We start from the raw sequence: 13740 nt of genomic DNA on the forward strand, positions 1-13740 counted from the left end.
TGCCACTGACAGGAACTCCTTTATTTCTCTTCCAAGTTGTCCCTACAGAATATATCAAGAGGCTACTTGTTCAAGGGACTGCCATAACACCATGTTTTTACAATGTATTATAAACCACTCCATTCTGCTAGAAATGTACACCAGGACAACTTTCTTCTTTATTTCCACCATCCATGCAGTATGGCTTCTGCCAATGCGATGGTGATGGGAGCCCCTTCCTCCCCAACCCTCACTCTATCTCTGGCATGGCTATCTTGACAAAGGACAATTTTAAGGATGCAGAACACTTCTGTGTTGACATTGCTAAACTCTTCTCCTTAAGAAAAGATTAACTGTTGAAATCTCCCTTCTGCCAACATAGCTGCATCCACACCAGTAGCTGTGACTGCATATCAGGGATGTAGCATACATTCTTGATTCCCTGTACCAACAAAATACACAAGGACGTGGTTGCATTGAGCTACCTAGAGCAGATGCTGGAGAGTAAGAAGGAAATCAGCCCAGCTGTCACCACCTCCTCCTCCTCTAACTCTGGAAGGCAAAATAATCCATGACTTCTACTTATCCTTCCCTATATTTCCTATGGGAAGCAAACGTCTATAAAGTCAGCAAAGGAATTACACCCTATGATGCTTCCTCAGCCTGGTGCTGTAAACCCATGGACAGGGGATCTCCCTCACACACCTTTTGCCTTTTATTGTCCTAGTGATTTGAAACTCAGCATGCCTCAGTTCAAACCTCCAAACAGCATAACCTGCAACTATTTTCAAACTTCTCAACCCTGACCAGGAACTGAAGAGGCTCCAAGGACCAGCATTACACTGACATCACAATATACAATCTTGTTGATTGTGGAATGATACAGAGATGGTTACAAAGACGGTAACAGATATTCAAAAGGTTATTTATGAGGAAAAACTCACCGATATGGATATCTTCGCTGGGAAATGCTGAAGCAATCTCCACTGGGGAGCAATCTCCAAGAGATGCTGCCTTAGTGGTGGTCAGCCCTTAAATGAGGTCCAGAGAAGGTGGAGTCGAGCTCCATCCCTTCCAGGAGCACAGCTAAATTACTCTCACCTGTGCTCCCACAGCTGACCCGACACTTGCCTCAGCTGATTAATCAGAGGTTCAGGCTGTGATTACCAATTTCCCATACATAAGGTAATAAGAGAAACTACTAAGAAAATTATAGAAATTGTCCTGAAAAAGCACAATGCTAGTTCTTACATTATACCAACATTCTGTCTGTTCCCAAACACACAACGATAGCACGTGATCTCTTAATTAAGCTATAGTTCAAACACAGTAAGATACTCATTTTACCTTAAGTACATCCTATCTGCAGTCATAGCATTACAGCTTTAAACTTTCTATGGGACAAAGACCACATGGGTAGAAGAGCAGCGAAACACATGAAGTGTCTCAGAACACTATGACACTAAGTTTAGAGTAAATTGGTATCTCAAAATACAGCTGTAACTAAAATACATTCTACCCACAAGGGAAATGGGGTAGGAGGTAGTGGTACACAAGACAGACGTTTGAAAGAGCAACAGGAATCCTGAATTTCATATCTACCTCTGCAAAGCCATCAGATGAGTTTTACATCTAACCACTTCTCTCTCGTAAACAAAAGACAGCAGGTAGTAGCCTCTTGTATGATGCTTACCGCTTTCCAAGACAGCCAAAAACCTGCTCCAAGATGGTCTGCTAGAAGGTAAACACAACCTTTTAGCCAGCAGAAGGGTTTTGAAGAGGGAACTTCACATCTGCCTAGGAAGTTAACTTCAAGAAACAGCAAAAAAAGGTATCTTGGTGCAATTTACCTACCTCAAGCTCTTCCCTTTGATTTAAGGCATCAGAAAAAAAGCAATATAAAACTTTTCAAGGAAAGCTTGAAATGTAGGTAACGAAATGCATTTGCTTCATACAGCCTTCTAATAGCACCCCACTATTAGATCACATTATTTTTGTTTATTTAAGATATTTGCACTTTCCTGGACCATAAAAACAGGCTTTCATTTTAATCTGCTTAACACACTGTGGGGAAGGGCTTCTAATTTCACAGCAAGGAGATAAGACAAATAATTCGTACAACACATTAGCACATCTATGGCAAAAGCACTTAGTCAGAGCTCATTGAGAACAATAGGGTGCTGTAGAAAATCTGCAAGAAGCAACTCTTTGAGACCCCACTGTCCACTAAAAAAATGTTTTATTACATTCCACAGCAAAGACGACATCAGAGAATATTAATTTATGAATTGTCTTGAGGCAATAAGGCAACAAAATCTTATCCTTTCCCTTCAATAGGCACCAGTGTTTCCCCTATTACACCAGAGCCCTTTTCCAAATGTGTCTGGATTCTTTTTCAGGCTGATCTCCAAATCAGTCATCTTTCCTTTATCCCTCTCATTGCTCCCCCTAACCATCGCGTCTTTCTTTTACTGTTCATTACCCAAAACTACCAAGCTCCCCTTTGGCCTCATTTACTTCCTTTCTGGGTTTGCTTTCACATTTTTTATTGCTGTCCTTCCAGTGCTGAGTCTGCTTTCTGCATGCTTTCCGCTGTGTGCAGACAAAAGCAGTGCAACAAAATGTTTTCTGTATACTGGCACAAGTTCCCACCTAGACATTTGTGATCACTTGCTCTCAAATCCCTAAAGACGTTTCACTTTGAACTTCTGCTGTGGAAAAGAAGATCTGTGGAAGAAATTCAGAAGAGAACTGTCAATTCCAGAGATCTGTGACAAGTCACTTCTGCAACCTCTAAAACTGAGCTGAAAACAGGAAGGCAGACTTGGGAACTCCAGTCAGCCATTTCAACACATGGCTAGAACAGAGAAACTCACCAGTGGGACAAAATGCAAACCCCAAGTTCCATTCAGCAGACTATCTGTAAGCCTCACTGATCCTGGCTTTGTCTAAAATAGTTTGTTTCCTCTAAGCTGAAGGTGGCAGGATAGAGAGTTCTTTGGAGAACCGAAACTAAAGATTCTTGGGACAGATCTGCTTCATCTACTGACAGACACGATCACTGCTGGGGAAAGTTAATGACCAGCTGGAATTCTGAAATGAATTTCTGTCCCTTTAAGAAATAAATAAGTATGACCACACCTCGATCTTATGCATATCCTTGGATACTGCACTTCCAGTCATACCAGAGCATCTCTGGGATGCTAATCATAGAATCATAGAATCATAGAATTACTCAGGTTGGAAAAGACCTTGAAGATCATCAAGTCCAACCGCAGCCTAACCAGTAGCCTATCTCTTAAAAAAACAACCACAAAACAATACCACAACAACAAACCTCTGCTAAATCATATCCCTGAGTACCACATCCAAGCGGCTCTTAAACACATCCAGGGATGGCGATTCAACCACCTCCTTGGGGAGCCCATTCCAGTACCTAACCACCCTTTCTGTAAAGAAGTTCTTTCTAATATCCAACCTAAACTTGCCCTGGCGCAACTTGAGGCCATTTCCCCTCGTCCTGTCACAAGTCAGTAGTGAGAAGAGACCTGCCCCACTCTCACTCTAAGAACCTTTCAGGTACTGGAAGACAGCAATAAGGTCTCCCCTCAGCCTCCTCTTCCTCAGACTAAACAGCCCCAGCTTCCTTAGCCTCTCCTCATAGGGCTGATTCTCCAAGCCCTTAACAAGCCTCGTTGCCCTTCTCTGGACCTGCTCCAGTACCTCCATGTCCTTCTTGTGCTGAGGTGCCCAAAACTGGACACAGTACTCGAGGTGAGGCCTCACCAATGCTGAGTACAGGGGCAGGATGACTTCCTTAGTCCTGCTCACCACACCATTCCTGATACAAGCCAGGATGCCATTGGCCTTCTTGGCCACCTGGGCACACTGCTGGCTCATATTCAGCCGACTGTCCATCAGCACACCAAGGTCCCTTTCCGTCTGGGAGCTTTCCAGCCACACCTCCCCAAGCCTGTAGGGTTGCCTGGGGTTGTTATGACCAAAATGCAGGACCCGACACTTGGCCCTGTTGAAACTCATTCCATTAACCTTGGCCCATCGATCAAGTCTATCCAGGTCTCTCTGTAGTGCCCTTCTCCCCTCAGGCAGATCAACACTCCCTCCCAGCTTAGTGTCGTCTGCGAACTTACTGAGGGTGCACTCAATCCCCTCATCCAAATCATCAATGAAGATGTTAAACAGAAGCGGCCCAAGCACCGAGCCCTGGGGGACGCCACTTGTGACCGGCCGCCAACTGGATTCCACTCCATTGACCACAACTCTCTGGGCCCGGCCATCCAACCAGTTCTTCACCCAGCGGAGCGTACGCCCATCCAAACCACGGGCAGCCAGCTTCTCTACCAGAATGTTATGGGGGACAGTGTCAAAGGCCTTACTGAAGTCCAGGTAGACCACGTCGACAGCCTTTCCCTCATCTACTAAGCGGGTCACCTTGTCATAGAATGAAATCAGGTTAGTCAGGCAGGATCTACCATTCATAAACCCATGCTGACTAGGCCCGATCCCATGGCTGACCTTTAGTTCGTCCATGATGATACCTGAGATTATCCTTTCCATAACCTTCCCAGGCACCGAGGTGAGACTGATGGGCCTGTAGCTGCCAGGATCATCTTTCCGGCCCTTTTTGAAGATAGGCGTCACATTTGCCAGTCTCCAATCCACCGGGACATCCCCAGTCAGCCAAGACTGCTGAAAAATTATGGACAGTGGTTTGGCGACCACATCCGCCAACTCCCTCAGAACTCTAGGGTGCAACCCATCCGGCCCCATGGACTTATAAACATTCAGCTTTCTAAGTAGATCCAGAATGACCTGGGTATAGTAATTCCCATGAGGTGTTATGATCAGCAATTACCAACTGTAACTTCATCACAAACTACAGCCAGGAAGCCCTAAGAAGAGGTAATCACCCAAAGTGTAATTTACTTGGGAAGGGGGGAAAGGTAGAAAATTCAGTTAGAAGTCACACTCTCTTGGATGGAACCAAACTGGCACACACAGACTTGGTAACTAGCCAATGTATAAAGATATCAACACCAGTAAACCCAGTCACCTCAACAATCAGCCTTCCAGTTTTCTACCGTTCAATCCCTACAGTTTGTTTTCCTTTCCCATCCTCTTCTTCTCTAGCAGGACACAGAAAAGACTCTTTGGTTGTTACAAAAGGAACAGTTAGGATTTCACCGATTACATACCACAAACTCTTACTAATATTAGCCTGACTGCATATACAATGACCTAAGAAGTGGAATGGCAGTTTCATGCACAAGACTCTCCTTCAATGAAGACTGATTCTTTTCCAGCGATAGGGATGCAACATGATTCTGGGAGCAAGATCATAGCTGGGTAATATCCGCCAAAGTAATTGCAACTGCTCACTCAGTGCTACCTACACTGCAAACAACCATTTATTCCTCTTCCATAATTATGTTCATCAGTATTACGAGTCTGTATTTTTTTTTCAAGAACTTTACAGTTCAATTCTTTATTCCTAGTAGTCCTTTCTTAATCCTAAACAAGCACACAGCTTTGTACATTTATTTATTATCACTGACATCAACAGAAGCATTCACAATGCTTAATATTAAACACACGCGTGATCAAGCCTTCTGCCAGCAGATCAGAACTCTAAGATAGCCAACATAAGCCTTCATACTGCTAACACAACGGGTGTAAATCTGATCTCTTGCAGACTGGTGTTCATGGAAATAAGATTTCAGTTTTTAAAAGTACACCTGAACTTAGCAGAACATAATAAATCACTAAAAATATCATGAGTGTTAAATGACGAAACCTTTAGAAATGACTTACTGTCTTGGTTATGAAAGTCTCAGTTTGAAGATGAACTGGTCATTGATAAATGGGCAAAAACGTGCAGACACTGGAATTACAATACGACTGCATTTGTCTTCATTTATTATTCTTCTAAGCACCAGCCCTAGAAAGAATTGCTCTTGTGCTTCTGATAACAGACTATCATGTATGGCCTCAGAAACACTATGATTCAACATCAGATGCTAATAATTCAGAGTATATTCCATTAGAATTTTTAAAAGGACACTTGACAATAATCCAGGCAGGAAGAAAGCCTTTCTAACTTCTATCACCACAACATAAACGACGACAAAAGTCCTCCTGAAGATTACACAAATGAAAGATGATGCAAAGAGAGAAGAGATTTCTGTTATGCCCCAGTTTCCATTGAGATTGGTTTCATTTTATTTTATTTTTTAATATACACAGGATTTAGAAGATGCTTTTATACTGACAGACTTTGACTTCAAGTAAAGCATTAAGAAAAGCTGTGTTTCAGCTTGTCTTATCAAATTTCAGTACTTCTCTCAAAGTAATAGTTCAAACCTTACCTTTCTGCCCTTAGTTACAGATGCGACGCAGCACAGCCCTCTAACTGATTTGCATTTGGCAGAGACTTTGGTATCGTCATCTATCAGTTCATAAAGAAGCTTTTTCCCACCTCTACTTAAAGTATTCTCACACTTCCGTGACAGGAAGAAAATAAAACCTACAATCTGTATTTCACAAGCCTTGGCCTTGGTTTTATCCTTGACTGTATCTAACAGACCTTGCTTCAGTTCCAGAACAGTCAAGTCAAGCTCTACTAATACATAATTTAAGTCTTCCCCGTGGTGTCTACAGCTCGGCAAAAACATGTTTTTTTCAAGAATACAAGGCAAACACTTCTATCTAAGTACAGAAAAAATATTCCTCTCTCCTATGCGAGGAGCTGGCAGTGCTCTCGGATGCATACTCAAAAGCACTTACACCAAATGCTCTACCTCTGGCTTTTGATTTTTCATTTTCTACTCTTTCAGCTGTATTTTCAAAACCGGCCGTAGCCTTCTCAGCCAAACATTCACCACTCTTCACACTAACCGTCTCCTTGGACAAGTATGCACTGTTTAAGGATTCTTACGTGAGTTATAAAGGAGGGAGAAACCATCCAACATCCTTCACAGAGTTCAGGAGCTTTCATTTCCAATGCCGTAGATTAAACACTTCCAATCCATTTAAACAGTTGCAGAACTGAAGCCCGCAGACATATTGTCAATTAAAGCTGTAAATATCCCACAGTCTGTACAAAATGAAACCTTTAAAAAAAGAACAGCAGCACCGCGGTTTTTCACTCCTTGATCACTACACCTGCCTCATTAATCTCCTGCCCCCATGTGAGGTAAATACATGGTACAACTATAAACTAAAATCAATAATACCTTTAAAACGGTTTAATTTGATTCTACCAGGGAGGTTATCATAATCCAGCCCCGCTTTCTCACATTCTGCTAGCAATTTCTCAGCTCGGTTTCAACTGCTAACTTTGTTCTCCATCTCCCTATCTATCATGCTGCTATAATGCCAGCTCAAACGCTGTTTGTAACAGCACAGCAATTTCTCAGAAGTTGCCAGCTTCATAGCGTGCTCCTTTAGCAGTGCATGGAAATTATTAGATTAAATTACAAATGAAAGACTCTGCAGTCAGTTGTGATGACTGGAACATTTGTGCACATTCAGTTGATCGTGAATTTTAACATTTGTTCCTTCGCATCTTTACAGACCTTCCGTTTACGTTCTGTTTTTCAAGATGGGATGAGAAGTGAAATTGAAGACAACTGGAAGAGAGCCCCCCGTTATCCCAAAGAAAAGACAGTGGGAAATGTGCACTTCATTCCTTCCTGGCCTAAGTACCAACAGAACCTCCACAAGCAGCGTGAAAACTTCTGTTCATATCAGTACACATCACAGAATGCTTTTTTTGGAAGGAAGAGCTGCACAGAAATCTGCTTCACAAAGGAAGACCTCCGACAACCCAGTTCTCTCTTCTGTAACATTTCCCACACCAGCACCAGACCAAACAATTCACATACACAGAAATACCCAAAGAGAACACTGATAATACTGCAACTGGTGATCATAATAGGGTAAGCAGCAGGATCTTCGATTATCTCACTGCTGCAGGTACAATTTTCAGGAAGATATTTTAAACCAATTTCTTGACCATACACAGTCCCTGAAAATATCTAGTAATTTTCTACAGGAATAGCGCTGTTTGACCCAATTCCAATGTAGATAATTATATTATCTGTACCTAAAATCCCTCTGAGTGTTTCAATCAGGTATGGTATTCTTCACTTTCTGTTCTGATCTGCTTAGCATGGCTGAGCACCATTAAGCAGCTGTCAGATTCCACACTAGAAGTGGCTGGATTTCAGTAATAAGCAAAATGGTTCCCGATAGAGTTTAAAACACCTGGGGATCCTTCCAAATGAATGGTGCAATGAGGCTAAACTATAAGATTAAACTGCCGTAAAATAAGCCCCACAATTTCTTCATAGAAGTACACACCCTAATACCTTCAGTCTCTGAAGAGCTCAGTCGTTGCTGAACATGTAACATGCCCAGATGAGCCCGCAGATAAGAGTATGAGAAATAATTCACTACCTTCACGTTCAAGAAATTATACAACCAACTCCTCCTAACGTGCAGCTCAGGCTATTCTGGCGTTTCTATCAGCAGAGACCATCTATAACAGACAGGCTGAAGATCTAAGCCATGAGTCAGAGAACAGAGCTCGGTATGCCAGTTCAGCTACCAAGAACAGCACCAGCCTCTTGCTCATCTTCGGTCCAAGGAGATTTTATAACCAGTATTTAAAGAAATGAGAGGCCAGGTCACATGTGCATTTAGGTAGAAGCCTCCAAATCACTTGAACAGTAAAGCTGTAGGAAAACTTTCTGTCAGAACAGGGCAGCCAGAAAAGCTAACAACCTTTAAACTGAAGTTCAGTCAGTTTACGATGCAAATTGTGCAGTGCATGTAGTGACAGCACAAGGACTCAGGCTCAGTGCTCCATGGATCCATGAGGATCAGTGCGGTACAGAGGGACAAATCATTTGCCAGCTGTATGGACACGCATATTTGAATCCTAAAACTTACAACTCAGTATATTACACATCCACAAGGGATTAATAAGGCTACATGGAGTGCCTTCGCAAGAGAGGACACATGAGATACTTGAAAAATAAAAAGAAGAATGAGAAGAAGAATAGAGGACAGCAGAACTCCGCATATAAAGCATTAGAAGCTTCCCCCACCTAAAGGTCTCTCTGACTTCACACCCATATTAACTTTTGCTTCTACCAAAGCCAGAGAAATTCACAAAAACAACATAACGTCCCCAGTGAGCCCAGGGCTGGGTGTAGGTGCACTGTGACAGACTCAGCACCACCTGAGCAGCTATTGGCATCCTGCACACATCCTGCCCTGTGGATCAGAGATGGCAGGAGCCAGGGTGGGTGAGTAGATGCGTGCAGCCAAAGAACGCTCCAGGATGAACATATGACTGCTGCACAACTGCCTGCAACACACAGAGCAAGGGCCCGAGGCCAAGCACATCATTCCGACAGCTCCTGCGACCTGCCTGAGCCTGATGATCCCCTTCCCAACCTTACCCAGCTGCCTGCCACCAGCCTCCAACTGCAGGACCCTTTGCTGTGGGCTTAGAAGCCAGGAAACACCATCTGTAAGCAACCCTGAGGCTACAGAGGACCCAGACTTGCCACCGTGTTTAGATATACCCTCTTTTTTATTATTATTATTTTTTTCTTAACATCTGCCCTTCTCCAATGGCCTGCCACTGACAAGTCATTCTTCAACCACATTTCAGCACAGAATGGATCACCTGCATGTGAATTAATTTCAAGGGAGATATAGATAGCAGAGTGAATTAGAACTAGCTTTTCTTTCTCCTTGCTTTTTTCACTGGGATAGCTCTCACATTAAACCCACTGAGATCAATTGAGACATTCCAGATTTTTCCCAGTACGCATTTTTGCAGCTTAGAAAACAAATACTAGAAAAACCAGACAACCTCCCAAAGCTGAAATTGCCCTTTCCATTCAAATGCAGTGCTGTACCCAAACTGAAACTGTCACACAGCCCGTTAATCTCCATTACAAAACACATTCTTTATTTAGTAAAATTACAGCGCTTAGTTGAATGATAACAGTATTTACATACTGGTTTATGAGCTCCTGAGATATTTTTCAAGCAAATAAAGTAAGAGAATGGGTTATGGTTTATTGAAACAGGAGCTGCACTGTTCCTAGGAGAACAGCACACTGCTGCTATTATTGCTCCTGTGTTACAAGCATTTAAAACAGTGCTGTCCTTTAAAGGGTTCCTCATGTCATACACCAAAACAAACTAAGCCAGTAGTGCATGTGGAATAGCCCTCGGTGATAAGAAAGGCAGCCCCTTCGCATCTACACAACGGATCCAAATTCCTAAAAATTCAGAGGCCTCCCAAAACAACACGTCAGCTTTTGGTACAGCCATACTCTGCGGAGCAGTCTGAACACAGAGGTGGAGAAAACCCAGCAGCAGAAGATTAGAAGAAGAAAACAAACCTACTGATGTCACTGTTAACGCTGCCACATCCCTAGTTGCGGAACAGCACCCAAATCAAAATTAAACACAGAAATCACCGCCACCACCCAATCTATTGGAAGGAAAAGGATTAGGCGAGCAAGGTGACATATTAAATTCCAAAGAAGACTTCTGGAAAGTAATCAACAGCAGCTCAACAGTATGATAATGTGAGTGAGGACCACAAGAACCTACACAGCTGCAGCTTCCTGTTAGTAAACACCAGGCATCACGACAATGCTCAAACACAGCATCTTCTACTGATCTGAATGCTATCTTCAGGGCTTTTTTTCCCAGTAAAACATCCTCTCAATTGACTGAGACCAAGGCCGCCAAAACCAGGGCGTTTTTATCAGATTAGAAAGCTTTTACATACTTCTCATTTTTTATGAGACAATCGTTTTCTATTAAAACATCGCTTATTCAATTACGTCTACTTTTAAGTAGATGGGTAGAAGAACATCAGGCCTTAAGCCTGGGGAGAGCTGCACCAGGACCCGCAGAGGACAACACACAGCGCTCAGAGCCAAGCACTGCCTCTGCCCATCATAGGGAACTACAGGCCCTGTGGGAACACCAGCACAGGCTGAGATCAAACCTGCTGCACAGTAACTGCTCTTAGGAAACCTTTATCAACAGCGTTAACACCAACCATATCCCCTGAAGGAGAAAACGGGCTTTTCCAACAGTTTTCTGCTTTTTCCATTTACGTTGTCACCTTTCCAATGATGTTTTGATATCAGACCAAAATACATTGTGTGCAGCACACCAGTGTACACACACACAGACACCCGTATCCCAAATAAACCAGATCATAACTCTCAGTTTGAAAGGTGCTTTTGGTAACTCCTGAATCGATGTTTTCAGTTCAGCATTGCACGCAGTGACACAAAGAACACAACCTCAGCAAAATAAGAATCAGGCACAGGAGGACCTGGCATTCCTGTATGTGTACCAGGGAGCTGGGGACTTCAAAACACCAGTGTGAGAGTAACTGCAGCTGCATATAAGAATTCAGTCTGCAGCAAACTGTCCCGATCTGCTCTTCACCAGTAGCTCTTTCTTCACCTTTTTCCCCTCCTTTCAGATAAGCTGGCTGTCACAAATTTTGAAGTATCAGAGCAGCTTTGAAGCAGACGCGATCGTGAAAGAAAATAAGGGGCATAAACCAAACGTTTCTATTGTTTTGAAGGGTGTGCTGAGTCAAAGATTCCTGCAGACGGACAGGTGGATGCATGTGGAGCTGTATTGATGGCACCACTCCTCCCAGTGTGCTGCCCCAGAGCACAGGGCTGATGGTTTGGATTGGGCTGCTGCTTTGGATCACGCTGCAGAACCACGGCCCAAGCAGGAAAATTCCTACACTTGTGCACAGTTGAACACACAAACTTACAGGCAGCTGCTCTAAGAATACATTTGCCTGTACCGCACACACAGTGAGGTTACGCTGCTGCTGTAGGAAATCCAGAACCACGTGAAAGAAGCAAGAACTAAAATCTGACTTTAATAATTAACAATAATAATGCTACTAAGCAGTCCAAGTCTGCAGGGACCACCTTGCATCGCCATTGAGCACCAAATTCAAGGAGACTAAAATGCAACCACCACGATGTTTTCCTGCCCAGATTTGTACCTTCGTGTTTTCAGTACCACAGTCGCCTGCTGTGCAGCGTGTAGCCCAGTTTATTCCCAATACTGTAATTTCTGCAACATTAGCACAGACCGCCAGCTCCGATATTCGTACTGTTTGCACTCTAGGAGTAGACTCGCATTTTCTGCCAACTCCGTGACATCACCAGAAAAACCCAAACATTTCTTTTTCCTCTCCTCCCCCCCCCTCACCCCGCTGTCCCCATCCCGCAGCCCCGCACACCGCCGGCAGCAGAGCGCGCAGCGCGCCATCTCCGCCGCCGACCTTCGCGCCGCAGCCGCGCGTTACATAACCGGCGCCGCTCGCGTGCGGCCGTGCCCGGGCGACTCGGAGCGGGGCGCGGAGCGGGGTCCCGTCCCGCAGCGCCCCGCGGGATCAGAAACATGTGGGTCAGCGGGTCAGCAGCGACACGGCCTCAAGGCTCCGCGCCCACGGCCGCCCCGGCGCCGTCCCGCGCGCGCCCGGCCCCCGCCGCTCCCGGCGGCGGCGACGACCGAGCGTTACATAATTGACGGACGCCCCGCGGCGCCCTCCGGCAGCGCCGGGCCGGGCCCCGCAGCACCATCTGCCCGCGCCCGCCCGTTGTGTAACAGCCGCCGGGCCCCGCGAGCGCCCGGAGAACTCCCCGGCAGAGAGAGGCCGTTTCTCCGGTGTTTCTCATTAACCCCGTTACATAAGGCGCTCGCATGCCACATCCTCTCTCTCAAGCGCTAAATATACCGCGCGGCGCGCGCCCCGCACGCCCGGCCCGGCCCCGCCCGCGGCGCCGCCGCCCCCCGCCGCCCCGCACCGCGCGGGGTCCCCGAGCGGGAGCTGCCCGCGGAGGGGGCGTGGCCAAGCGGGGAAAAATACAGCGGAGCACCCGGCGGCACATGGTCAGCCATCTTCCGGCCCGCCGCGCGTCGCCCCGCCGCCGAGGACGGCCCGGCTCCCGGCGCCCCGCACCTCCCGGCGCCCCGCTCGGCGGCCGCGGGCGTCGTCGCGCGCCTTTATTTAATCCGTCGCCCTCCGCCACCGCCCGCACCGAGCCGAGCCCCCCTACCCCCCACCCCAGAGCGCTCCCCCCCTCCTCCGTTGCGAGCGGCCCGGGGCCGGGCGGGGAGCGGCTCCCGGGAGCTCCGCTCGAGGAGCTTCGGCGGAGCCCCCTCTGAAGTTGCGCGCCTCCGCGGAACAACGGCGGCCCCGAGAGCGCTCCGCTCGGAGCCGGCCGTACGGCGCACGGCGAGGAATCCGAGGGAAAACGGCACGCAGGGGGCGAGCGGGTCCTCCCCGCAGCGCCGAGCGCCCTTTAACCGCGGATCCCCCCATCCGCGACCCGGCGAAGCGCACCGGCTGGGGAACTGTCAAACGGAGACGCGCCGGGAGGGGGGCGGGGGGCAGGAAGGACACTGCAGCTTTAAAAGTTTGTTCCCTCGCATCCCCGCGCTCGGGCTGTTGCTTTATATATTTATAAATTATGTAATTTCGGGAGCGCGGTGCCCATCCGGACCCCGCGGGCGGCGAACGGGAGCGCGAGGGGAGCGCCGAGCCCCGCTCGGTATTCCATCGCCTCCGTCCCTCCTCCCGCCGCAATTAAAAGAAGCGATAAAAGTTTGCGAGGTTTGGCAGGGGGTACGAGCGCTCCGCGTTCGCGTGCGCGGCTGCCA

At 46.5% G+C, this 13740-nt stretch overlaps 1 protein-coding gene across 2 annotated transcripts in view; it reads right to left on the reverse strand.

Moving 5' to 3' along the window:
- Window positions 1-13740, reverse strand: part of RORA (RAR related orphan receptor A) — a 374848-nt gene that overhangs the window by 329170 nt on the left and 31938 nt on the right. The window lies entirely within an intron of this gene.

Source organism: Excalfactoria chinensis, chromosome 10, assembly GCF_039878825.1.
Source record: "Excalfactoria chinensis isolate bCotChi1 chromosome 10, bCotChi1.hap2, whole genome shotgun sequence".
Lineage (NCBI taxonomy): Eukaryota > Metazoa > Chordata > Aves > Galliformes > Phasianidae > Excalfactoria > Excalfactoria chinensis.